Source organism: Caretta caretta, chromosome 14, assembly GCF_965140235.1.
Source record: "Caretta caretta isolate rCarCar2 chromosome 14, rCarCar1.hap1, whole genome shotgun sequence".
Lineage (NCBI taxonomy): Eukaryota > Metazoa > Chordata > Testudines > Cheloniidae > Caretta > Caretta caretta.
In genome coordinates this window covers 1824933-1851526 of record NC_134219.1, presented here as the reverse complement: position 1 = coordinate 1851526, position 26594 = coordinate 1824933, and the positions used below count along the sequence as shown (strand labels likewise).

Here is a 26594-nt window from a genome sequence, read left to right as displayed (position 1 = left end):
TGTAATTCTCTTTCTCTGAAGCCCAGATGTGCATGTCCTGCAGGACACAAGCCCCGGTTCCATGGCACCAGCTCAGCACAGGCCTCTTTCCCACACTTAAGCAGGGGTTGCCTAGCAATCCCACACCATATCGCTGCAGCAGCTGCTAGCTTCTTCAGCTCCTGCACATGCACCGTCTGATTGGTAAGGTTTCTTCTGCGGGGTGGATATTATTTTGCAATCACATGCATAGATTTCAGTGGGGACCCACCCCGCAGGCTACTACAAGCTGAGCCATTTTCAGACCCTTCCCCAGGCTCCCAGCTTTCTCAGTTCTCCACGCCTGCTGCCTAAAGCAGCTTCAGTCCGAGGGAGCAGAGGGAGAACAAGCCATGTGGGACAGACCAAGAATTCATGTTGGCTGAGCTCTTCCATCATTTAGCTGCATTTGTGAGAAGTGTCATAAGAATGAACAAATCTTCTGCTTCCTTTCTTCACTCAGGAGGGAAATGGTGCTATCACCCAGCACTGACTCCAGGATGTACATTAAATATACATGTTGCTTGTGTAAAATGTGCATTGGGGAGGTGTAAGGTGTGTATTATAGTCCACAGGAGTGTGTTTAGTAGCACTGTGTGTTAGATGTAACCCCATCACCTTCAATGAAGAAACACCAGGAACAAATCTGGCTCTCAATTAAAAATCAGTGCTGGGATTGTGTGTTTGTGCCTAGAATCTTCTTCTCAAGAAAACTGAGGTACTATGTCCCCTCTCATACTGTGTTGTATGGTCTTTGGGCTCAAGCTGGTTATTGTGGTCTGGTGTCCTATAGCTTAGGGACATCCAGTTGAGAACACCTTAGCCTCTAGTTCCTATACCTGGACCTTGATTAGCATAGCACAGCATGGCGTCTCTGACAAGCATAACTCTCCCCCTGGGTTATGGATGGGGTCTCTGAGGAAATCAGTCCAAGAAGAGCAACAGCAAGATCTCAGATTGGAGCAGTGTGAGGAATGAAATGGGATAGGCGGAGAAGGCAGAGACCGCTGTCCTGTATGTCAGAAACATTCAAATCATTGCCTTGGTTCTGGGAAAGTCCTTTTCTTACTATTCTTGTCGTGCCAGAGTGCCTAGGAGCCCTTGGCATGGGCAGGAACCCATCATACCAGGTGCTGCAGAGCACAGCCAGTCCCTGCCCCACACAGGTTACAATCGGAGCAGAAGACAAGAGACAGATGGTGACAGGCGGGACTACAAGGAGTCCATCTTAGTCAGCACGATAGGAAACGGTCTTTTCCTGCTTCCTTCTTCGGGGGGGGGGTATGGCCCACACGTGCAGCCACAGGCCAGGGCGACCCCTGCCCAGGAGAAAGGAGGCCCAAGGCTCTGGGCTGCAAGCGCCCGGGCTCCCCGGCCGGCTGCCCGCGGCTGGGGCGCTGGGGGGAGGAAGCCCCCGGCAGCCCCGAAGTTCAGGGGGTGTCAGAGCCCGAGCCGCCTGCCCCCCAGCTCAGCCCGGAGCCCTGCCGGGAAGGAGCCCGTGGGCGGGGACCGGGGCCGGCGGGGTGCGCGGTAAGCGGGGCGCGGCGCCGGGGGGGGGATCCGGGGCAGGGGGGCGCGGCGAGGCGCCGGGGGGGGGATCCGGGGCAGGGGGGCGCGGCGCCGGGGGGGGGGCCCGGGGCAGGGGGGCGGGGCGCGGCGCCGGGGGGGGGATCCGGGGCAGGGGGGCGGGGCGCGGCGCCGGGGGGGGGATCCGGGGCAGGGGGGCGCGGCGCCGGGGGGGGGGATCCGGGGCAGGGGGGCGCGGCGAGGCGCCGGGGGGGGGGGTCTCTCTGTCTCTCTCCCTCCCTTCCCCCCCGGCCCAGGCGGGGTCCGAGGCTCCGGGCGCCGCCGGCTCCGCTCCCTGCCCGCGCCGGGGCCGGGGGCGGGAGCAGGTGCCGCGGCACGTGTGGCCTGCGCCGCCCCCTGCGCTGCGCTGCGCTGCGCTCCCCTCCCCGGCGGCCGGGGGCGGGCGGCTCGGGCGCAGCCGCGTGCGCCGGGACCCAGCGCAGCCGGGTGGGCGCAGAGCAGCGCGGAGCCGCCGCCGCCTCCCTCGCCAGGCACCGACCCGCCGCCGCCGCCCGGTGCTGCCCGGGAGATGCCGCTCGGCGCCCGGGGCTCGGCTGCGCTCCGGCCCCCGCCGCAGGGACCCGTGAGCAGGTGAGTGACCCGGGCCGGGGGCTCGGGGGGCGCCGCCGCCGCCGCGCTCGGGGCAGGGAGCAGCGGGGCCTGGGGGGCAGGGCGTGGGGAGGGGGTGCCGGGATGGGGATAGGGCATTGGGGGGCCTGGGAGCCGGGCATAGGGGTAGGAGGGGGTGCCCGGAGGGGGGCAGGGTATGGGGGTGCCGGACATGGGGGTGAGAGGGGATGCTGGGTGGGGGACAGGGTGTGGGAGCAGGAGGGGGTGCCCGGATGGGGGTAGGGTATGGGGGTGAGAGGGGGTGGTGGGTGGGGGACAGGGTATGGGAGTAGGAGGGGGTGCCCGGGTGGGGGACAGGGTATGGGGGTGAGAGGGGGTGGTGGGTGGGGGACAGGGTATGGGAGCAGGAGGGGGTGCCCGGATGGGGGTAGGGTATGGGGGTGCTGGACATGGGGGTGAGAGGGGGTGGTGGGTGGGGGACAGGGTATGGGAGTAGGAGGGGGTGCCCGGATGGGGGCAGGGTATGGGGGTGCCGGACGTGGGGGTGAGAGGGGATGCTGGGTGGGGGACAGGGTATGGGAGTAGGAGGGGGTGCCGGGATGGGGGCAGGGTATGGGGGTGCCAGACATGGGGGTGAGAGGGGGTGGTGGGTGGGGGATAGGGTATGGGAGCAGGAGGGGGTGCCGGGATGGGGGCAGGGTATGGGGGTGCCAGACAGGGTGGGAGGGAGTGCCAGCTGGGGGTCATTGGAGGGGATGCTGGGCAGGGCATGGGGGTGGAGGGGATGCCAGTCACCCTCAGATGAGTGGGAGCAGACTGTGAAGACAGGCGCTGGAAATGGTTCACTGGAGACACTGCGGGGGGAGGCACAGAGATACTCAGGCTCTCCCCCCACTCTGCTGTGCCCCCTAATAATAGTGTACATAGGTGGGTGGTGACCGGGATGCTGAGGTGGGATATAGGGTGCAAGTTTTGCTTCCTCTGCCTTGTTACTGTACCTCTGTTTGCATGTGGGTACCCTGCCTGCTTGTTAGCTAGGGGGCAGGAGAAGAAGGGTCAGCCTGTCCAGCTCCAGAGGTGAATGATGGATGCCTTGGGCAAGTGGAGAGCATGAAGTCTCTTCCCAGGGGTGATGCCTGGCATGCAGTTGTAAATCACAGGGGTGGGGAGAGAGGTGCCAGGTGTGAATTGCTCTGAAAGTGCTGGGGATGCATATGGAGTTAAGGTACCAGTGGTATCCTGTCCACGAGTTTCTGAAATGTGTTCAGGTGAAATACCTGTTAAAAATCCTGCTCCAGGAAACTGTCAGGCCTACCCTGGGCAGTGGAGTTCAGGTGGGACTGGGTCAGAGTAGCTGCAGTGGGGCATAGGGGATTCTGCTTCCTAAGCTGATGAGTGGCTGAACTTTCTGTTCCTAAAGGGTCACTAAGGAAGCTTTTTGTAGGATGGAAGTTACTGTGTTCAGTGGATCCCCTCCTCCCTTCCCCTCTTTTTTCGTTGACATTGGGAGGTTACAGGCTGTAATAGGGGAGTGCAGTGCAAAGCCCTTTTTATTGTTTCTTCTGCAGCCTTCACAGAGAAGTTGGGTTGCTGTGCAGAATAACAATAGAGAGCAAAGCTCCCTCGGTGGCCCTGCAATACTATCCCAGGGTGTACTGCTTCGGACGCCGCCAGCACCAGACCCCCACGGTTATCACACACTTTATTGCACCTCTGCAGGAAGCACACAATGAGCGTTTCCCTTGGAAATCATCCTAAAGGCAGTCTGGAGCAAAGTAGCTTCAGGGGAAATAGGTGATAACTTTAGCAAGCCCAGCTGCAGAGCCAAAGACTAGCTGTGGTGGAAGATTACTGTACTGTGTGAATTTGTATCTTGTCTTTTTCTTTCTTTCTTTCCTTCCCAGATTTGATATGTAGTGTTTGCTGTCTTCCTGGTTTGTAAGATGTAATATCTCTGCATGGGTGGGATGGAGGAGAACGGGTTGAAGAAGATGGTTTAAAAATCTCCTAGTTGGAGAAGCCCTGGGTAGCTGAACCAGAAGAGTGCCTGCTAGTTAAACCTGCCATGAACTGTAGTCTAGCAGCTCATGAGAGAGGAGCTTTGGGTTGGCGCCAGAAGTAGACGACGTCACAAATAAATCTCATAAAAATCTATAGCACTCTTGAGGATAATTCCCAATTATTTCTTCAAGCAGTGGAGTTGCTGTTGAGAAGTTCTACCAGGGGCAGGGAGTGATGATACTAGGTAGGCTTTTTCCTAAGTCCCTGTCAATTAATTCATTTAATATACCTATTAGTAATTGTTTTTTAAAGTTCAGAGATGCAGCATTTTATTTGTTCACAAAAAAATCCCAGAAGAACTCCTCATTAAGTTTACATTATGGATTCTTAACGGATGTCTTAGTTAGGCACTGTTGTTAACAGGAATATTACATTAATTAAAATCAGACCCTCCAGGTCAATGTAAATTATAAAGAAAAAGTTGCATGAAGTGCAGACTGATTAAAGAGGAGGGAAAAGTGGGTGGGGAGGGTGCCTGAGAACCCCGACCCCCTTCTGGCCTGCATACCTCTGATAACTGGGTGAAGCGGGTAAGGCAGAATACTACGGTTTGGAATAGAAATGTACAGTTTCTACAGTTTGCATGGGGGTGCAAATAAATCCAAGCTTGTGCAGCTTCCTTGGTTTTTCTTTTTTGCTGGAAGCATGCTCCTGTCTGTCGGAATTTCATTCTAAGCAAGGCTTGGCATGCTGCAGTGTTAATCTGAAACATTGCTTTTGGGAAAAAGAGGGTGCCTTTTTATTCACCTGCTTGATATATGCTGCAGATGTAAAAATATGGTGCACGTATTTAACCACTTGTATGACTGTGGGTCGATATTTACAGTACCAAAATAGAGAATGTTTCATCCAAAGCTTTTAATGTAGGCATTTGATGTGAAGAAATGTGCTTTAAGTGGTGAAGTGCATTAGAAAGAAGAGAACCCCTCCTGTTCCCTGTGGTGCTCTGTGCTGATGATGAAAGATGCTTGCCAAACCATGAGGCAGCTGGGAGCTGAGGGTGCGCAAAATAATGCAGCTGTTCCAGTGGAAGGGAAAGGGGTGAAGTGCCCCTCACTCCAGCCCCCACCAAGTTGGGGCACCCAGGGTTTGCTAGCGTAGCACAACTCCTGCCTTGGGAAGAGCAGAAGAGACTTCATTAGTGTGTGTGGGGTGGGGGCAGGGATTTCTCTGCTTCTCGCTTCAGTAAGCATGACATTACTGACATTGACTGTTTTGAGTTGCTTTTGATAAAGGTTTGGAACGCACTTACTGCCTCTGTGAAAACCTGGCCTTGGGCAGGAGTGATTTTCTGCTGCTTCGTTTTGTCTCCCCCTCATTGATATGGTTGTGGTCTCTCGCTGGGGAATGAGGGATAAAAGGCTCTCGGGGTGGGGGTCAGAAGAGCCAGCGAGTACTTGTAGGTGGCTACATATTTTGGGGGGCTCCTAACACTTAAGGAATGTCCTGTTCTTTCTCTTTGCGCTCTGTAAATTCGGGATGGCATTTCCTCAGATGCCCCGGGGCTTGCGATTTATTTTACATCACATTGAAGGTGTATTATCATTTGTATTACAATTGTTCCCAGAGGTCCTAGTCAGTCCTGAGGTCTCAGGAGGCCTGCTGTTCAAACACCGATTAAGACAGTCCCTTCCCCAAAGAGCTTCCTGGTTTTTGGATGAAATGGTTGAGACATGATTAAACCACACAAAGCAAAAAATGGAGGCTATTGTTGTGTAGAATAGAAATACAGATAATGCTTGAGGTTCATGATTTTTGTAGGGTTAGGAGTTGTTTGCAAAGCATGTGGGGCTGGCTGGCAGGCCTGAAGGTTCTGCTGGTTGCTGGGAGCCCATTCCCAGGAGCATGGGGCATCAGAGGGGCTTTGTTTCTATACGATTCAGAGAAAATACAGAGCTGATTTTTCCCCTACATAAAATGATTCATAGTTTGTTTAAAATAAACTCTCCTCTCTGGGAAGTAGAAGCAGAAAGCCTTGGCAGAAAAAGGCACAGGAAGACTTGGCTGCAGGGTTCCAGCAGGTCCTTGCAGGGCGAAGGATAGATGGTTGCAGGGGTTTGCTGTGGGATGGGGTCACAGTGGGCCAACAGCAGTGCCATTAATCTCAAAGCATCAGAAATAGGTTTCATGAGTCTGCAGGTGGGTAAAGTCTGATAGTAACTCATTCAGAAGTTGGCTGATAGTGGCAGGACAGCCTTCCGTGACCCTGGGCTGGGGGGGGCTCAGAGCTGCAGCTTGTATGTATTAATTTAAGGATCCGTAGGATAGGGAACAAAAACTTCCCTTCTAAAATGTTGGGATTTGAGGAGATAATAGGCGCGTGCTGGAGGTGAAAATCCCCCCCTCCCCCGTTAGACTGGAGCAAAGCAATTGTAGCTGAAACAAAAGGTCTCCTGTCCCTTCATGGGGACTACCTTTCCTGGGGGTCTGCTGCAAGGCTGTGTTCTCCCCCCCCCCGTAAAGACAAGAAGGAAACCGACAGAGTCCTGGATTTGGCAAGTGAGTTTTGGAAATAGGGCTGGTGGGCAGGGGAAAGCGTTTTCCATGAAGTCCCCACTCTTGGAAACCCAGTTTCCTTCGATCTCTCTTTGACCGATTCCTTCACAAGGAGCTTGGCTCTGTAAACATCCTGCCTATCTGCATCTTAGCACAGTTCTCCACTCCCCCCCCTTTTTTCCTTTTAAAAAACTCACTCTCTTTTGCATGTACTTCACAGGGCTTGTCAGCACTTAAAAGGCTGCAGTGAAGATGCTGCCTACACCGATGGGAGGGCTTCTCCCTTCAGCGTACATACTCCACTTTCCTGAGAGGCAATAGCTGTGTTGATGGGAGAAGTCCTCCCGCTGACGTACCGCTATTTATACCAGTGGTTAGATCGGTATAACGGCATCGCTCAGGAGTGTGGATTGTCCATGCCTCTGAGCAACATAATTGCACCGACATACGTTTCTAGTGTAGATCAAGCCTCACCATGATACCTGAGCCCCAAGTATCACATTTATGTCACAGGCTTCTAGGATATTCAGGCAGAACAAACACAGCATTGGCTCCTTCTCTGAAACATCCTCTCTAGGCTGCCATCATGACCACCTCTTTTATTTATGCTTTCTCCCTCCAATATGTCTCGTAATAGCTTTTCTTCCGCATCCTGTTGATTAGGTCTCTTGTCTTCCTCGTTAGATGAAGTTTCTGGATGGAGCAGTTTAATGTGTTTGCCATTGTGTGCTAGGTGTGGGTGCCCAGGGTGTTTGCTAGCTTAGTGGTTGCATGGGCGCTTGAGAACTAAACCCCTGATTGGATTTGCACAGACACACCACCCATGGGACTCCATTTGGGTGTCAGGGTCCTCATGCACAGAGAGGATTTTGGGATCAGGGCTGGATTGCTGCATCTGGCAGCACACGGATAAGTGTCCTCATTGAAGACATTTACCATGAGGTACCTCATTCAGTATGGGGTATATTCACTCATTCATTTAGTTGCTTGCATTTACTAAATTAGTTTGTCATCACAGTTTCTCAGATGCGTCAGCTGATGGCAGATAAATGCCTTTGAAGGTTATTTGAGATAATACAAAACATGAAGGAAGTTCTTTAGTTTTGTTTTTTTATTTAGCATGTCATGAGGTGAGTTTACAGCAAATAATTTCTCTTTAGATAACCATGGAAAGCAAGTAAGAAAATGATGGACAAGGTCTGAAGTTGTCACACAAAGGGAGATGCCCACCTATTGCCTAAAGTGGTGGTGCGGTGAGACATACGCACAGTGTAGGCGAAAGGAGCTTGGGGCTGTAGAGATTCGAGGGCCCATGAGTATCCTAGTGTAATGTTAGGTGTTTGGGAGATGACTATGTTGATGATACTTTGTACTGTGCACCTTTCGTCTGAGTATCACAAAGCACCATACAAAGGTGGGGTGTGTGTGAAGAACAATAGAGGTCAACTCTCCCCGTAGCTTGTAGCTGGAGGAACTCCAGCCAAGGCCTCGTTGTCCTTCCTGCTAACATTTCTGGAGATGGCTGTGGTCTGTGTCCTCGCCTCCACCCCTTCTGACCCACAGAAAGGAGCCTTGAAAACTCCAGGATGTGGAGAGGAGACAGGCTGGTGAAAAGGCACAAATAAGTCCATTCACCTTCAGGAAGAGCCTGGTTTTTCCACTAGTTCAGGGAAGAACATATGGTTATGAACCAGAAACAGAACATTTTGCAAGAATCTCTACTTGGCTACAATTCCCAGCTCTTTTCAGTGTACTCAAGGGGTATAGCTGCTGTTGGGAAGCCTGTCTCGTAAAAGTACACACTGCGTGCCTCTCTGTATGCTTTAATTTTCCCAGATACTAGCATAGGCCCCACTCCGATGTCTTGTCCATGTCTCAGTGAGGTCTTGTGGGGTTGGATTTGTTGGTACCCCTTTTTTCAGCTGGGGTAACTAAGTATTAGCAACTTAGGGACTTCCCTAAGGTTTCAGGGTGAGACAGTGTCTCAGCTAAAGGTGACCTGCAGGGGATTTTTTTTTAAATGGCATGAGCTTCTTTGAGATGGATAAAAGAGAACATGAAGGGTGTATGGGTGTTTTGTTTCTTTTAAGAGTGTCTGAGCTGTTATGCCCTCCCACACTCATTCACAGTCCACAGTGACCCAGCTCATCCCCTTCCTGGAGTTTTGGGAATATTAATCGGCTCCGACCTCCTTTTGTGGCTTGGCTGGCTCTGGATTCTTCACCCTGGGGACTGCTCAGCCCACACTCTAGTTCCTTGCTTCTCCAGGGAATGCCTCCCTCCCTTATCTCTGGGTGGGGTCATGAGCCACCTGCCTCAGTGAGTCAGCAGAGCCTTTTCCCACTGGATCTCCACTTGCTAGTAGGGTGTAATGTGGCAGGCCAGTGCTACCAGCCTTTACAGGTCCCTCTTCCCCTTGTTTCGTACCTTTGAAATAGCAGGCGTATCATAAGTGGTGTCCATTGGCTTTGCAGGATGATTTTTGTGTGTGTGTGGGGGTGTATTCTTGGCACTTGCGCTCTAGTTGAAGGGGCTGAGGTTGAATCTGTAACAAAGATTTTCCTTCTCTGAGACGTTTATTGGTCACTGGAGTTAAATTTGGTTTAATAAAAACAAAGTTTTAAATTGTCTGACTATGAATCTTTCCACACTCAACTCTCACGCTTTAGACTCCTGGCATGTCACCATTTCAGTAGCTCTCTAGGCAGCATAGTGTTTTCCAGGCTGGACAGGACCTAAATTTCTAATGCATAAAACAATCAGAAGGGAGGGAAGGGCCTCCCCTCCCCTCCCCCCCCCCCCGCCTTTTTTTCCATCCGTTCTTTATCCATCATAAAAAAACAAAACCAAAAGAAGGAGTCGCCATCAAAGCCAGGAGTCTGCTAGTTCCTATTCTTTTCCTGTAGCTATTGATCCTCTTTGCCTTGTTGCATACCTCCCAACCCCTCCCCTCAATGCGGAACCATCTGTGTGGTGTCAGGAGGGAGAATTAGCAAATAAGTTTAAAGATGTAGGTTTAAAAACTCCTCTTCAGTCATTACTCCTGTCCCCAAAATACCCATGTGGATGCTGAGACCCTGTTAGCAAGAGCTGCCTTTCAGCCTGGGTTTTCCTTGCAGCACTCTAGCTGTGGCCATTGTGGGCAGAAGGGCACTTCTGTATTTACTTTACTTACAGCTGTGGTATAAAGCCACTTGGCAGGCTACTCTGCTAGGTACATGTAACACCACCACCACTCCCTGCTCAGGGGAACTGCTAGCAGGCTGCTAGCCACAACCAGTCTTGAAACCAAGCTGGCAGGAGGAAAGGAATAGGTTTGCTGGCTCGCTAGCCCCTTCAGCACAAGAGTGAGCAGGAATGTTCCTGAGCAAGGTGTGCTTCTTTTTATTTTCTCCTTGGATTTTTTCCTTAATTTGCTATTTGTCACTTGGATACAACACCTTTGCCATTTGGAAACAGAACCGCTAAAGTTTCCATGAGCTTACTAGTAGGAGATCCATGACTAGGGTCCCGATTTTATAGGGACACTCCCGAAATTTGGGGCTTTTTCTTATGTAGGCTCCTATTACCCCCCACCCCGTCCCGATTTTTCACACTTGCTGTCTGGTCACCCTATTCATGACTGCTACAGGGCATGCATCCATCCAGTTGTGCTAGAATGCTTTCAGCACTCAGCAGCAGCTTATTTGGTTTCTGTTGAAGATCGTGCAGGAGAATCCATCTTGCGTATACTTATAAAACCCAAACTGGTAGTGGTATTCAGACCCTGAAGCTCCCGCAACTACTTTGGCTTGGAGGAGGTGGAGGATATGTGTGTGAGAGGAAGAGAAGAACTGAGATATCATGATGATAGGCACCATACAGGAAAGTATGTCCTGATCCTGTAATTAATTCTGCCTCAGGGAGCCCCACAGGGCCCTGCAAGGATGCGGGGGTCTGTCTGGGTGCAGTTCCTTGCAGGACTGGGGCTGGAGACCAGACTGACATTACACAGGTTTAATCACTTGGAAAGGCTGGCAAACTTTAAGTATGTTCCTTTTGCTTTTGCTCAAACTTGCCAAGACTGCACTCAGCTCCAATCCAAACTGGTTACAAGTAATTACTGGCACACTCTTGTTTTAAGAAAAAGGACTTTTTATTATCTGAAGTAATAACATGTGGTTACATAGACACATTACAGAAAGCACTTATTGCAAAACACATGTTTGAGAGCAGGGTGCTGGAACAATGTGACGATGGCGGGGGCTGAGTGCCATTGACCCAAGCTGTAGACCCTGCATATGATGGAAACCACTTCAAACTCGGGGGTGCAGCAGCACCCTTGGTTCTAGCCCCTGTGTTTGACGGTGGATGAGAGTTAAGGAAGTATGGGCTGGATGAATGGACTATAAGGTGGATAGAAAGCTGGCTAGATTGTCGGGCTCAATGGGTAGTGATCAATGGCTCCATGTCTAGTTGGCAGCCGGTATCAAGTGGAGTGCCCCAGGGGTCGGTCCTGGGGCCGGTTTTGTTCAATATCTTCATAAATGATCTGGAGGATGGTGTGGATTGCACCCTCAGCAAGTTTGCAGATGACACTAAACTGGGAGGAGTGGTAGATACGCTGGAGGGGAGGGATAGGATACAGAGGGACCTAGACAAATTGGAGGATTGGGCCAAAAGAAATCTGATGAGGTTCAACAAGGACAAGTACAAAGTCCTGCACTTAGGACGGAAGAATCCAATGCACCGCTACAGACTAGGGACCGAATGGCTCGGCAGCAGTTCTGCAGAAAAGGACCTAGGGGTTACAATGGACGAGAAGCTGGATATGAGTCAGCAGTGTGCCCTTGTTGCCAAGAAGGCCAATGGCATTTTGGGCTGTATAAGTAGGGGCATTGCCAGCAGATCGAGGGACGTGATCGTTCCCCTCTATTCGACATTGGTGAGGCCTCATCTGGAGTACTGTGTCCAGTTTTGGGCCCCACACTACAAGAAGGATGTGGAAAAATTGGAGAGAGTCCAGCGGAGGGCAACAAAAATGATTAGGAGACTGGAACACATGACTTATGAGGAGAGGCTGAGGGAACTGGGGATGTTTAGTCTTCAGAAGAGAAGAATGAGGGGGGATTTGATAGCTGCTTCAACTACCTGAAAGGGGGTTCCAAAGAGGATGGCTCTAGACTGTTCTCAATGGTAGCAGATGACAGAACGAGGAGTAATGGTCTCAAGTTGCAGTGGGGGAGGTTTAGGTTGGATATTAGGAAAAACTTTTTCACTAGGAGGGTGGTGAAACACTGGAATGCGTTACCTAGGGAGGTGGTGGAATCTCCTTCCTTAGAAGTTTTTAAGATCAGGCTTGACAAAGCCCTGGCTGGGATGATTTAGTTGGGATCGGTCCTGCTTTGAGCGGGGGGTTGGACTAGATGACCTCCTGAGGTCCCTTCCAACCCTGATATTCTATGAGAGTCTGCCTGGAGCTGTGCCTAATGGGCAGGGTTCCAGATGTTCTGGTGCTAGGTGCTGTACCACAACCCTAGATAACTAGTGCCTTGGCTTCCCAGTTCCCTGTCTCAGATCCGTCATGCACCGTCAGAAGCCCGGCCTCTGTAGCGAGGGTTCATTTATTCGCGCACAGATTTGATAGCGCACCCGTGGCCAGCCCCCGGTGTAGCCCTGCCGGTACAGGCTGCGCTGCTCTCGGCCACGATTTGTTTGAAATTAGAGAGAACTCCATCAGCGCAAACAGCGCCTTTTCCTCTCTGCGCTCGGGGGCTGCACTACGGCTTGACAAAGCCCCAGTGCAGACAAGGCCTCGTCGGGTTACCGCGTGACTTGTGCGTGTAGAAAATTCCACCAGGCTTCTTCCCCCCATGAGAATTTCCCTGATACAGAGTGGACGGACTGCGAGGGGAGGTGTGGTCGCTCAGAGAGTGCAGCCTTGTGCAGTAGCTCCTAGAACACTGCAGATCTCTGCCACCCCTTTTCCCAGCTGCACTGATAAACCTTGTCTGTGCAGCATTTCTCTGCAATGACCCCAGGGGTTGGGAGAGTCTAGTGATCTGTTTGCCAGGAGCCTTCCCTCCCACCGTCAAGCATGGGTGCAGGTGAATGGGATTGGCAAGTGGAGGTCAAGCGGTGTTTAGCTCCAAGGAACATGGAACAAAGATTTACAACTCTTTCCTGCTCCACTGATGGACAATTAAAGTACTGCATGGTTGGAAGAGAGCAATAGTCAGAATAAATCAGTCACCTTCACTTAAAGGTCTGAGCAGGTCTGCTTTAAAGGCACAGAGCATGCTCTGTTTGAAATTCATGCAAGTCTGAGTTACAGAAATTCTAATGCACTCAACTTATTTATTTTGGGGACTCAAATTCTTCTATCAAATTAGGATCAGGAGACCTTCCCATCTCACTCCTCCCAGGGCTGGAACTGTACAGAAGAGTAGGTGGGAGGGTAAATGGGAAGCACAGAAGAATTTTGTTGAAACATCAGTGTCTTGTGTTTATACAGCATCTCCAGGAATGAGCCCTGGACATCAGTTTTGATTGCACATGTGCAGTGCTATACAGGTAACTGCCTACCAGGAGGGAACAAAGTGATTGGAGATGCTGTCAGTGCTCTGAAATATGTGCAGGTTTATTTATAGTCTTCCTGTGGCTGTGTTTTCATAATTGATCCACATTGCACGTTTTAATTGAGCTTTATAAAATTCTGATCCCAAATGATGGGGGGAGGGATAGCTCAGTGGTTTGAGCATTGGTTTGCTAAACCCAGGGTTGTGAGTTCAATCCTTGAGGGGGCCATGTAGGGATCTGGGGCAAAAATTGGGGATTGGTCCTGCTTTGAGCAGGGGGTTGGACTAGATGACCTCCTGAGGTCCCTTCCAATCCTGATATTCTGTGCTGCTCAGCCCCTAGAATGCTTTTCAGTCAAGCTCTCAAAGTGCTTTCCAAAGGAGGGCAAGTGTCCTCCCCATTTACAGACTGGAAATGTCTTTGCTTTCCTACCAGTTATTGGTTTGATCTCCGAAGGAAAAAAGTTTGGGTGTCTTTAACAGCATATGGTTTGATTTCAGGACAGTGGTGGAATTGCTTGTTGAGTGATAGTGGTGTGACATCAAGATCAGTGTGCACTGATTGGAGAAGTTGTCATTTAATTAACTGCTGCCTTATTGGCTGAGACACTATTAAATGTTCCAGGGTTTTCTGCTCTTTAAAAAGATGACCTCACACAGCTGTGATGTCACAGTTGTAATGTTATAGCTATGGTTTGGCTAACGGGCAGCAGAATTGCAGTGCTTTTTGTATCTGTGGGTGTCCGTATGGATGGTGGACACATACCATTAAGAGCAATGGATCCTGGCCTCCCAATGCACAAGGTTCTAAACACCCTTTGTAGATCTACCGTTAGTGTGGAGTCATTGAATTCAAGGGCCTGCCTGAATTAACTCTGTGTCTGTGTGTGAACACGTTTTATATAATATGCGTATGTCCATGTATAAAGAGGGGTCCAACTGTATTTACAATCTACCTATATACAATGTACTGCAAAGGTAATTAGGAATCCTGAGCTAGCTGTGTCTTGATCCGTGTAGCAGTGTGGCTGATAAAGCGTGATTCAGGGACCTTGTTATCTTTTTTTTTTTTTTTTTTTAAAGTAGTTTTTATTTAACTTTTGTGAAGTTGCCATGGTTACTCCCAGGCATGGCTTCCATGCCTGTCTTGCCTTAAGTGCAGCTGTTAGCATTAAGAATTAAAACATCTCCATTTGGAGCTTCCCTAGTCTAACTCAGTCGTAAATCCTGTTTGTGCTCTTGTGTGGAGGAAAGCTGCAGTTCAGAGATCATGGAAGGGGATATTCTAATGTAGTGTTTTGAGAGATTGGGGGTGGCAGAATTTCTCTCCCACTCTAAAATAATTATTTCTAGCCAAGAACAGAGAGAACTTAAAATGCAGCGTTCAGGTCCTGATGAACGGAGGGTGGACGGGGGTGGAGGAGAGAGAGAGGTTTCCTCTCTCCTCTCCTCCCAGCAGAGCTATCGTACTGCCTTGTTGTCTTTGTAAATTCAATGCAAAATTGATGCACCATGCTCAGCTGGCACTTTTCTAATGCTGCTGCTCACACCCTGGTGTAGTTAATGGCATGCTGGTTTCCTTGCTTCACGTTAATGTCCATGCCAGCCATCAAATCCTTGCCCGACCCCCACCATCTCCTGCCTTGATAACTGAAACCTCCTCCTTGGGCTTTGGAGACGCTTGCCTTGCCTTCTTCGTTCTGTCTGAGGTGTGTCCATGAGACTTGACTGTCTCACCCACTGCTATGACTGTCCAGTCCTCTCACCAAATCCATTGGCCGACTTCTCACCTTCTGCATCAGGGTTAAGCTCCATATTGTAGCCTGCAAGGCCTTGCACTCTCCAGCTCCTGTTTGACCTGTCAGCAGCTCACCGCCCCGCTGTCCTCTTCCTGCCCCATCTCCAAGCCTAGTCCTGTGCCTAGGCCCCTATCTGATGAGACCTGTAATGCCTTTTCCAGAAAGCCTATGACACAGTCATGCCCACAGGGAGGGGTGAACATAACTCCTAGATTGACAGGACATATGAGCTAGCCTTGTAACTTGGGTGTCTTCGCACACTGCTCATTGTCACCTGCACTCCTGCTTTCCATCTGTTAGGTTTGGGGGAGCTCCTTGTTCTCACAGAGCCTAGTATTGGGACGTCAAATGCAGTGTGTTGCTGCTGGCTGAGCCTGTCGCCGTTTGACTGGATCTGGAATTCTTTTGGATGGGGCCTCCTGTGGAAAATGTGGGATGTACGGAGGGGAACAATAGCAGGTTGTGAGCTTGTTTGTGGGAGCTGGTGAGGGGAGAGGCTGCTTTGCAAATGGACTGGGACTCCTGTCCCAATAGCCCTTCTCACATGGGCACCAGGCATTCATTGAGGAGCTGCTCAGAGGATGGGCCTTAGGGGGCATACTTGAGGGGTGGGGGTGGGGGTGGACACGGTCTGGCTGGAGCTGAGCAGGTGCAGTATTGTACAGATCCAGTGGGAGAAACTGGCACCCATTGGGTGCCATTCTCTGTGGGAGCAGAGCACCCCAGCCAGTGACCTAGCTGTCTGATTGCTCTGTGTTCATCGGGAGCAGGGGGAGGGGCTGGCTATTACATTTCTTTAGCTGTAAGTAGTAGAGAAACACGCTGCCGTAACAAAGTTCCGTTGTTTGAGCCCCGTTCCCATACCGAGAGCACCTACTTTGGAGGAAGCTGAGTTCCAGTCTGTCCAGATAGATGGGGCTTCCTGCTGGGGACCTGGGGTTATGGAAATGGCTTCTTGCTTTCCCTGGGCCCTCTGGAGCAGGGGGGGCCAACCTGGGGCTCCGGAGTTAACGTGCGGCTCCTTGTCTAGGCACCGACTCTGGGGCTGGAGCTACGGGTGCCAACTTTCCAGTGTGCCGGGGGGTGCTCGCTGCTCAGCCCCCTGCTCTGCCCCAGGCCCTGTCCCCTCTCCACCCCTTCCCACCCCCTCCCCTGAGCCTGCCATGCCCTCGCTTCTTCCCCCTTCCCCCCCAGAGCCTCCTGTACGCCGGGAAACAGCTCATGGGGAGGTGTGGGGAGGTGCTGATCGGTGCAGGGCCGGCTCCAGGCACCAGCGTTCCAAGCAGGTGGTTGAGGCTGCAGTCAGAAAGGGGCGGCAACGTTTCCGCGGTGGTGGCGATTCGGTGGCGGCTTCTCTCTTCCGCCGTCTGTGGTGGCGATTCGGCGGCGACGGTTTTTTTCATTGCTTGGGGCGGCAAAAACGATAGAGTCGGCCCTGGATCTGCCTGTGGGAAGGAGACGCTGGGACCTAGGTCAGGGGATCTGATCGGGGGCTGCTGATGTATTACTGTGGCTCTTTGGCAACGTACATTGGTAAATTCTGGCTCCTTCTCAGGCTCAGGTTGGCCCCCCCGTCCCCGCTCTGGAGTGTTGGGGCTCAGTGGAGTGGTTTGAAGGGATGGGCAGATTAGCCTGCTCTGTGAGTGCCTGTCTGACCATTGCTGTTGGTTTGTAGCTCACGTGCATGAATGTATTTGCATCAGCCTCCAGAATGTAAGTTAGCTTTTGCAGCATGTTGTTTATGCTGATTTCATACATGTGGCCTACTTAGATGCTGCAATTTGCTGCATGTTGCGAAGCTCCTTGCGTGCCATGGTAGAATTTCACTCTGGCATGAATTGGGACGCGCTCTGCTGCAATGGGCCTTGGCTCCTGTGTTGTCACTGCAGGGGTGCAGCATTAGAGGTGCAAAGTACTTCCAAAGTAACTTATTTCCAAGCTGTGGCTGTGGGCACCAGTCATCATTTGTTGGCTCATACTGGGATATTCTCCTGTTCATGAAAAGACCCTTTCCTATCTGTGCAGGGGGAGGCTCTCCGCAGATCTGCCTTTCTGACCCCAGGAGGGAACATAGTTTGTTGTGCTCTGAAGAACAGAGGGAAACCAGAGGAGCAGCCTGCTTCTAAAACTGGAAAGAAAGCGGGGAGCTGCTGTTCTACACCAGGTTTTGCTCTGGCCCTCTGCTGGTGCAAGGAGGATACGGAGGAGGAAACGGTCCTGGCTGCTTCTGATAACCTGCTGCAGGAGACCCAATGCCTTTGGGGCCTGGTTTTTAAAAAGTGGGGGCTGCTGGGTTCTGAGCACTTCTGAAAATCTAGTCCTTAGAGCAGCGCAGCTGAGTGAGGACTTGAGCGGATGTTTGCTCTCCCCAGGAGTTGGTTTAATGGCTTCCATATGTATAGCCATCTGCAGAGCGTTCAGTCCCTTGTAAATTAGACTCATTGATCTTAAGGTCAGAAGGCACCACCATGATCATCAGTCTGACCACCTGCACATGGCAGGCCACAGAACCTCACCCACCCACTGCTGTAATAGACCCCTAACCTCTGGCTGAGTTACTGATGTCCTGAAATCATGGTTTAAAGACTTCAAATTCCTTCAAGACTTTCACTTGGCAAAGCTCACGCTTAATGTATCTGCTCGCTAACACATGGGCTCAAACCAGTGTGGAGTTCATAGCTTCTCGTATTCGTGGCCGTGTTCCTCTGGCTCACTGGCTCCTGTAGAGAGCGTGGCTGCCCTCCTCGAATATGCAGTGTGTGTGGTAATGTATTCCGTAACATTCCTCCCAAAGCCCAGGGTCTCTGAGTGCTTCACAAACTTCTAGGCCTGGCAACACTTCTGTCATATTAACCCCATTTTACAGATAGAGAAGCAGGGAGGTCACAGCAAGTTGGTTCCAGAGCTGAGTATAGAACCCAGGAGTCCTGGTTCAGACCTGCACAGAAGAGTGGTTCCCAAACATCCCATCCCCTCCTCCTCCCCTCCATGGCAGAAGAGGCTGTGTAGTATAACAATCTAGTTAAGGAGACGCAGGGAGATAGGGTATATCCATGTTTCCATGGTGATGGCTGTGATGTAGGACAGCAGAGGATGGCTCCTCTGGAGAAGGAAGGGAAAGCAGTCCCCAGCTCCTGCCCAACACACGAGATTTTTGGGAAAACTTGTCCTGAGCCAGGCAAAACAATGCTGCAGTGCTATTCCAGGGCAGCAAATCCCTGCTTCTCTGAAATCTGTCTGACCAGGATCGTGTGTGTTGGTGAAGGGGGGTGGGGGACTTTAAAAACAAAAAATGGTGGGGATTGGATGATTTTCCTCCCTAATGGAAAACAAATTGTAAATCTTCCCCCCCCGCCACCCCCGAAAGTCCCAATCAATTTTGTGGGCTCTGGAAAACTGGCCTTGCCAGTGCGTCGAGCTGCTGCTTCCCCTGTGCTGCTTCCCTTCCCTGCTGCACCGGCCGGTGAATTCGCTCAGGTAATGTGGAGTGCACTGGACTAGTAATAACAGCCATCTGTCCAGGACAGAAGCTGAACTTTGTCCTCATTATGTCGATCAAAGTTTTGTCATGCTCCCTCTCCAGTTTCTCCTGTCACTTTTAAGCAGCAAAGGCAGGAGGAGGAGACCCTAACTAGAAATATTTCTAAGAATTTGGGTGTGTAATTGGAGCCCTGGGCAAACATCTCTCCTCTCTCACAGCCACACTGCTTGACCGTTCCCTTCTTTCACTATTTTAAAAATTTCCCCAGATTAAGCGAATGACTTGCTTTTATTTCTCTCTCCTTTATCCCTCTTTCTTTATTTTTTATCCCTTTTCCTCTCTTGGTGAAATATTTTCTTGCAGTGTCAAGGCAATGTGACCTGGTTCTGTAATGAAGAGGAGGCTTATTAGAATTAAAGCCCAACAGTGTTAAAAAAGCAATCTTTGCAAGATTGAGGCCACAGGGGAATTGTAAATTCTTGGCAAAGATCTCCATTTAAAGACTGGAGTAAAAACACATGCGCATGCATGTGTTAAACCTTTGCAACACAAAAGTAGTTTAGCTTCTAAAAAGGTGGAAGAAGGGTAGAGAGAGAGAGAGAGAGCTAAGCAGCTAGCACATGCTGGAGGTGCACCTGTCCACCCCCCAAAGGTGTTGAGTTGGGGGTGCAGCTGCTTTGCTGAGACTGGGGTATCAATGTTAATTTTCTCCAGATTTTTTTTTTTTTTGCATCTGTCTCTCTCAGGCGACCCTCCTACCCCTCCTCTTCTCATATCTGCACAGCCGCCCACCCACTTTTATCACCGTGTGAGCCATGACAGCAGCCGCCAAACAAGCAGCCAGGCTGTTTAATATGCAGTCCTGTGAGACAGAATGTCAAGGAACCCAGTGTTAATTATCCGGCTCCTTGTGGCTCTGAGAGTAGTGATTAGATGCTGGAGGTGTTGGGGATCCTTAATCTCTTTGCTCAAGGTGCAGAGCAGGGAAGTTTCTAGTGAAGTTGGTGTTGTAAGCCCTTGGTTTGCACATTATGGTGGGGGCCGGGGAGCGGAGACGGCAGGATTTGATCGCAGGGAGTGGGAAGTAGGCGTGTATGCAGCAGAGTTGGGTTCATGGTTTTGTCTGTCCTGCTTTCCCCTCTGCTGTGACCCATCCTCTAGCGAAGATGCCACAGGCTTATTCTCTCCAAGGTTACTCCCCTGGGGAGAGGGGTCCAGCTTTCTTATAAGCAAGCTCCTGAACTGCTGGCCAGCTGCAGCATACGTGGGTGGTGCCAGTTTGAGACTCTTTCCAGTGCCCTCCTCAGATGCCCGGCTCCAGACCCCCCACCCCATGGATCTTTGAGAAGCCCAGCCGGAGTACTGGTTCTGGCCCAGTGAGGAATTGCCTGAGCTAAGATCTCGGGGATGCAGGGTTTGAACAGGAAGGAGGTAAAGTGGCCTCCTTTTCCCCCCTCTGAAGTGCTCCTCCCCGTCATTCTCCAGCTCTGGTCCCTGCTTTGGCAGGGTCCGCGGCAACAACTCCCGATGGGGGGGCAGATGAATGTGGAGTCTGTGTCCCTGGAGCAGCACCCCTCGGTGGTCTGTTATAATTGTTTCCTGGTAGCAGTCTCATTTAGAAAGTAAGCTCTTGCGGCAGGGAGCTTGTCTGCTCCTCTGCCTCTGATGTGCTGTGCGCACCTGTGGCTCAGTATAAATGATGGTATTGTAAATGAGCAGAAGAGGGAGCTGATTTATGAATGCTGCTGCCTAGGGGTGGGACCATGGGGAGCTGGTACTCCCCTGCCAGCAGGTGATGAGAGATGGAAATGAAACAAATGTGAACACTCCTCTGGCCTGCAGAGGATCCAGGAGAGCAAGGGCCGATTACACCCAAGGGCTCTTGTTCAGTGTTCACGTGGATGGCCTAAGCTTGGTCAGTAATTATCTCCATGTAGCAAATCCTTTAGGTTTTGGAACTAGAACAGATCTGGTCCTGAAACCAGTCAGCTCTGCCTTCCAAAGCTTTATAGCCATGGTGCCATGAGCGAACGCCAGCACCGATCATTTCAGTTATATTTGGTGCTGGAGTCAGACCAAACCTTCACAATACTTTCCCCAAGTGTTGTTACCGGTTTTGGTAAGAAAGTCGTTGTGATGGTGCCCAAGGAGAGGGTTGGGCTGAAGGGGCAAGTGAGTGGGGCATGCAGGGGGAGTAGGAATTGTTTGTTGGCTCTTGTTAACATGTGAGAGACATCAAAGCAGTCTTCCTGGGCCCCTTTAAAAATCTGTATACCAGGCTGTTGAGAATTCAGTGTGTGTGCGTCTATCTCTATATAATCTATAAAATGCAACTGACCTATAGCCCTTACTGTCACTCTTGGTCTTGCATATTTAGGTATTTATAGCTCTGTACACACGGGGTGTGTCATGTGTAGGAGCGTGTTTATATGTGGTGTATACCTACCAATGCACATACTTGGGGCACTGGAGTCTGAGTCCGGGCACAGAAGCGGCAAGGATTCTGGTCCAGGCTCGGAGTCACTTTGCTCAGATGGGATGTCTGTTCACACGAGCAGTGAGCTGAGCATCAAGGCTGTTTAGATCAGCTGTACTTTGAGGGATGGAACTTCAGGTGGAAAGTCCTGTTGTGTCAGGGACAGGACCATTCAGAAACACACCTCTTTTCCTTCCTGTGCGCTGGAGAAGCAGCTGGAATGCAGAGTCCGTTATGCGGGGGCTAATTGCACAAAGCAGCAGGTTCTGTCTAGTGCTGTCGTCCAGGAGGGAGGTTCTCCATCGCTGGGACACATCCTGCTATTGGTACTGAAGCTTTCGTAGCTAGTGTCTTAGGCTCCCTTTTCCTGCTATAAGGGTGAACCTCTATGATGTGTGTGTGTGTGTAGGGGGATCCCACTCACTGCTGCTGCTTTCTGCTTGCTCGAGTGCTGTAGCTAGCCACAGAGCGTGAGCTAAAAGCACTCTCCCATTGACCTGCAGGGACTGGAGGTGCCCGAGCCCCGTTGGAATGGGAGGTGGTGGATGCTGGCTGCTGCAGCCAGGCTCAATAACCAAAACTTGTACGGTTGCATGTAGAGTTTGGGAGCCACTTAGCTAGAGGTCCACGAACCTGTTCCAGAGACAGGTGATCTCTTTGGCACGGTTTCTTGCATTCCATGGGCAGAAGAGTGTCTCTTGAATGCTGGTTGCCTTATGGTAGCCCAGGAAGAAATAGTGATTTGGAGTTGATGCTGTGACAAGCAAAAGGGTCTGCAGCTGCTGCAGCAAGAGCCTGAGCCAGTGAGAGAGAATTCTCCCTGCACAGTATTGAAGCCTTTATGGCGTGGCAGTTAGAAGGTGAAGGCTGCTCAGAAAGACCATTTTGCTTCAGGGCGTATGGGGTGCTCCTGAGGGTCATAAATCTGTGGGTGTCCTTGACTTGTTATAGAGCAAGGGCTGTCTTCTGCAATGGCCTTGGTAAGCATTGTCTGTTATCCACCTGCAAATTGCTTGGTAGAGGAAGCAGCATCCTTATTCTAGGCTCTGAAATCTGCATGCTCTCTCCCTCTCCTGAGCCGCCACTTCACTTCTAGAAAGATGGGGAGGTGGGAGAGGGGAGAGCGTAAGGAACACTTTGGACTTTGCCTCAACATGTTCTTGATTCTCCCCAGGAGCTGGAAGATGGTATTCCCTTCAGCTCTGATCCTTGGGCAGGGAGTCAGATGAATTCTGGGATCTTATTTAGAATGAGCTGGAGACTGACTTGTGTAGCGGGTTTGTTGGGGGTATCCTGCCCGTCTCTTGACCTCTGTTATGTGTAGAAACATTTGACTGTGGCGACTTCCTGCCGGTTTCTGCCCAAAGCGGAACATGAGCAGCTTTTCACCCCACGTGAGAGGTGCTGGCCCAGGGCTAGGATGCGTCTGCTCCATCACCAGTCCCGCTGGGCTGGGCTGGGCGCCTTTTGCTTTAGAATAAATGGATGATGGGAGGCCTTTCCCTGGCGGCTAGCAGGAGGGGTTTGACATTCTGTAGTTCAATAGACGTGAATGGTGGCGAGTAGGGTATTTGATTCCCTATTCTTGGGGCTGGGTGAGAGGCCGTATTTATATTGTGTTGCTGTTGGTTGTGCTTCCACTTACTTACTGTCAGGGAAAGGTAAATCGCTAGTCTCATGAGCTGGTGCAAAATGTGAATGTAAGAGCCAGATCCTCCTGCTTTGCTGTGTCGTGAAACTGGACTTTTACTGGCTTCTTGCCACTGCTTTTCTTTGACTGCTGCCAGGTCAAGGAGCGGTTGCCCTTGACTGGACTGTCTCAGGGCAGCGTCCGTGCCAACCATGGAATTGCCGGGGGAGGCTCAGAGGGAGTGATTGGCATCTGCCTGTTCTTAAAACAAAACCAACTAGAACATGGTGTCTGCCTGCCTTTCGGGATGGTTGGTTTGTGGGTTTCTGCCTCTGCATATACGCATACCCTCTGCAGGGAGACTCTCCTGCCTTCTGAAGAAAGGGCAGTTCCCTGCAATTCTCAGCCTTGCACGAAGGACTAGTTGGTGACCCGCCCACCCCCATCCTGAAAACTGGAGGGGGCAAACACATTGCAAAAAATGTTCTTGGATCTCTTGGCAACAGCGTTCTCCCTCCTGCAGCCGCTCAGCATTCAGTGACAAAAGACTCGGTCAGTAAAACAAGGGGGAAGGAGACAAGGAATAGTTAAAGGGAAGCGGGGTGATCGAGTGAGGAGGGGGAGCATGAGTGTGAAGTCAAACCAGAGAAACCCGGGCGAGGGGGTTGGTGCAGCTGGGGAGATACCTGCTGGAGCTATGTGCTCCCTGACTCCAGCCTCGTGACTGGGAGCTGCGTGCAGGCTGGCATGGAGCAGAAATCCATTTTGGACTCGCTGAGCGGAAGCCTTCTCTTCGCTTTTGTTTGTACCTTTTTTTTTGTCTGAGTGCTTCATTTTCCAGAAGCTGTCATTTTACATAAACCTCTCAGTGAGGTACATCCATTCCCACTGCCAAAATCTCCATATCAAACACTTGTAACATGCCGCTGAACTGACAGCCCTGACTATACACGCTCCATGGCTTTACAAAGGGATGCTGCGTCTGTGAAGGATATAAATACATGCATTGAAATGGCACACCGCGCACGCTCTCCATCTTGCGCTCTCCCCCATTCTCTCGCTGCCCGATGTATCGGCAGCCTCTGCATATGGATGCGAATGTCCCTCCCACTCGCACCTCTGTGAAATGAACCATTGTGGAGTGGTGCTGGGGATGTATGGTGTCTGGACAGGAGGAGAGGCTGCAAAGGCATTCTCCTTCTGTGTCTGACTGTTGAATTCTCTAGGTGTCATGTGCGCCCATCAGCAGTGAGTGAGTTTCCTTTGGTAAATGAAGGGTGGCTGAGAGAGACCCCAGGGCAGCAGAGTCTACAGACTGCAGTCAAAAAATGCAAATTCTGGTGGCCTAGCTGCCCCTCTGATTGATGTTCCTTAGCACTGTGCTTTAGAGGGGAGCAGCAGGAGAGGTGGGCCTCCCCCTTGGGCTGGCTATGCAGAGGGCATAATAGGTTGCAGGTACCGGGGATGAAGTGGCTTGGTGGGCTCACGTGCTAGCCTTCTGACTGTAGATCGGGGTTAGGTTGCAGGGAGTGGAGCGTGGGCTCAGTCTGACCGCCACGAGGATGTGTGCCCACTATAGAAAAACCCACCCTGGAGCATGAGGCTGGTTGGACACGGGTGCGCACGTATGCTCAGAACTGGAATGCTGGGGGTCTCAGGGCAGTGCTGAGGTGCGTTAGCAGAGCCATGTAGAACTGGATAGGAAGCAGGCTCTGCAATGGGCTTGGTTCTCACCCTTTAACAGTCCCTCTCTTCCACGAATGTGAGACTTCTCTGCATGTGTTTCATGTGCATGTGTTTAAACAGAGGAAGCAAATGCAATAATGATAAATCCCTAAACGTGGTAAGCGTCTGGAATCCAAGGTGGCAGTTTTGGGTCAGCCATGGTCAGGGTTTAGTAATGGGTTCCCAGTCACTGCATAGTGAATAATGCCTCTGAGCTAGCTGTTTGTATGGTCCTGCAGTCCCCAGACTTCCCGGAGCTGCTAGGGAATCCTTTTCAGACTGGATACCGCTCTGTACACACCTTCTGCCTTGCAACATATGCATATTGGATAGCCTCCCAGCTTTGCTCTCTCCTGGATTCAGTTGATTAATACAGAAACGGTTGCTTTGGGACATGTCACATCTCTCTCTCCTCCAACACAGACTCCTTTCTGGTTTGGTTTTAAATGCGTTTCTCTTTCAGCGTGCAGTCAGGCTTCAAGGCTGGCTAAGAATCTCCTCGTCTCTGCGAGCTTTGGGGGATGAGCTGGCCTGGATTTTTTTCCATGGGGCAGGATTTCCAGCGCTCTGCCTCCCAACCAGGTGGTGATCCTCACATAGGATTTTCATGGCTGACTCATTTTTGAATGAGGTCCAAGCACTAAGGAGTTTCCACAAAGCAGTCCTGTGCTGTCCAGCTTCGGAGTGGGAACGGGGTTCTCCACCGGCATGGAATTTACCATTGGATCAGAGTCTTTATTGAGGACAATCTTGCTGTTGCACAAAGTGTGTATCTCCTACGATGGAGCTTCATTGCTCTCCCTTCCCTTTCTGTTTCTGCTTATCCCCCTTCCCTTCTGCTGTGAGACATCACCTACTCTGCAGGCTGGTGCCCTCCACACAAGTCATGAATCCCAGGGCCTGTGTCCAGCCTGCACCTGACATAGGAGCATGGATAGGTGATGGTGGTCTCCCGTCTTCATAGCCCTTTATATCCACATGCACCCCAAGGCACTGATGATTACAGTACATAGAAATAAACAGCGAATGAGGCATTTCTCCCACCCGTTGAAAGGATTGAAAACATGGCTGTGTCTGACAGCACGAGAGCTGGTTGGTTGGTTTTTCCACAAAAAATATTTTCATTGAATGAAATGCGGTCTCTTGATTAAAAAATGAAAAAAGTCACAAATTCAGTGTTCTTTGAATTTTTTCATTCTTTGATGAAATCTGAAAACACAACCCCCACCCCCGTTTCGTCGCTTTCAGTGGGGGGGAGGAGAGAGAAGTGTGTGTGTGGGGGGGAGAGACCCAAAACCCTTAACATTTTCAGTTTAGAACAAATGAAAAGTCGTTCTCTTTTGAAACCTGTGGAACGAAAATGACTTCAAAATTTAGGGGGAAAATTTGTTCCCACTTTCCAACCCTCTCTGAACAGAGCAGCGCCTGGGAGAGGCTGTGAGGAACGCTGCTGCTGCATCCAGATGAAATGAATAGGGTTGTCCAAACGCGAGTGTGGCTGGGCGCTGGGGCTAAGACCCTGCCTTGGATGAATAGTATGGCAGGGTTTTAAAGGACTGTGAGGCACTGAGGCCTGGGTTTTGTCTTGTCCAAAAGCATTGTCTCCTAGTGAGCTGATTGGGAGGGGGGAGCGAGCACCTACTCAATGACCGAGGCCCACTGATTTCTGCAGCACCTGGATGCTCTACAGAAGTCTCCCTGCTAATACTGACCCATCCTGACCTTCCCTAGCTTGTGCATGCTGACAGGAGCACGGCCTGTGATATATGGCAGCAGGCCAGAGAAGGGCAGCAGAAACAATTAGAGGTCTGAGTGCAGGGGGATTTGGAGACCAGGACGGTGCAGCTGAAGAAGTGGTTTATACAGTAGCAAATGGCTTGGGGGAGCCATGCTCCTGCTCTCTGGTGCAGAAACGGGGGCTCTCCCGTTAAAAGCCAGCCGGCAGAAATGGATACAAGAAAGCTGTTTATGCACAGGATATAACGAGCCCGTGGCATTGCCCACCACAGAATGTCCTTGAGGCAAAGAGTTTCGTAATTCTTAAAGAAGCCAGATTGTGTTTGGATGAAGGGTTATGTCCTGACTTGGTGGGTGACCTATGTCAGAGGCTTAGGAAGGTGTAAAATGCACCTATCTGAGCAGTCCTCCTCTGGAGGGGACTGCTGGTGGGGTCCTGTAGCGTGAGGATTGCAAGCTCTTGTAACTTTGTCCTAGC

General features: G+C 51.0%; 1 protein-coding gene across 19 annotated transcripts in view; it reads left to right on the top strand.

Moving 5' to 3' along the window:
• The first annotated feature begins 1525 nt into the window (after nucleotides 1-1525).
• The window catches only part of RBFOX3 (RNA binding fox-1 homolog 3), a 353230-nt gene continuing 328161 nt past the window's right edge, over nucleotides 1526-26594 (top strand). For 18 of the 19 annotated variants that reach the window (XM_048819355.2, XM_048819340.2, XM_048819338.2 and 15 more), the window contains exon 1: nucleotides 2047-2175. The gene's annotated coding sequence lies outside the window, so the exon portion shown is untranslated. Of the gene's footprint in view, nucleotides 1549-2046; nucleotides 2176-26594 lie in introns of those variants that run through there. The other variant, XM_075119157.1, reaches the window with a different exon arrangement.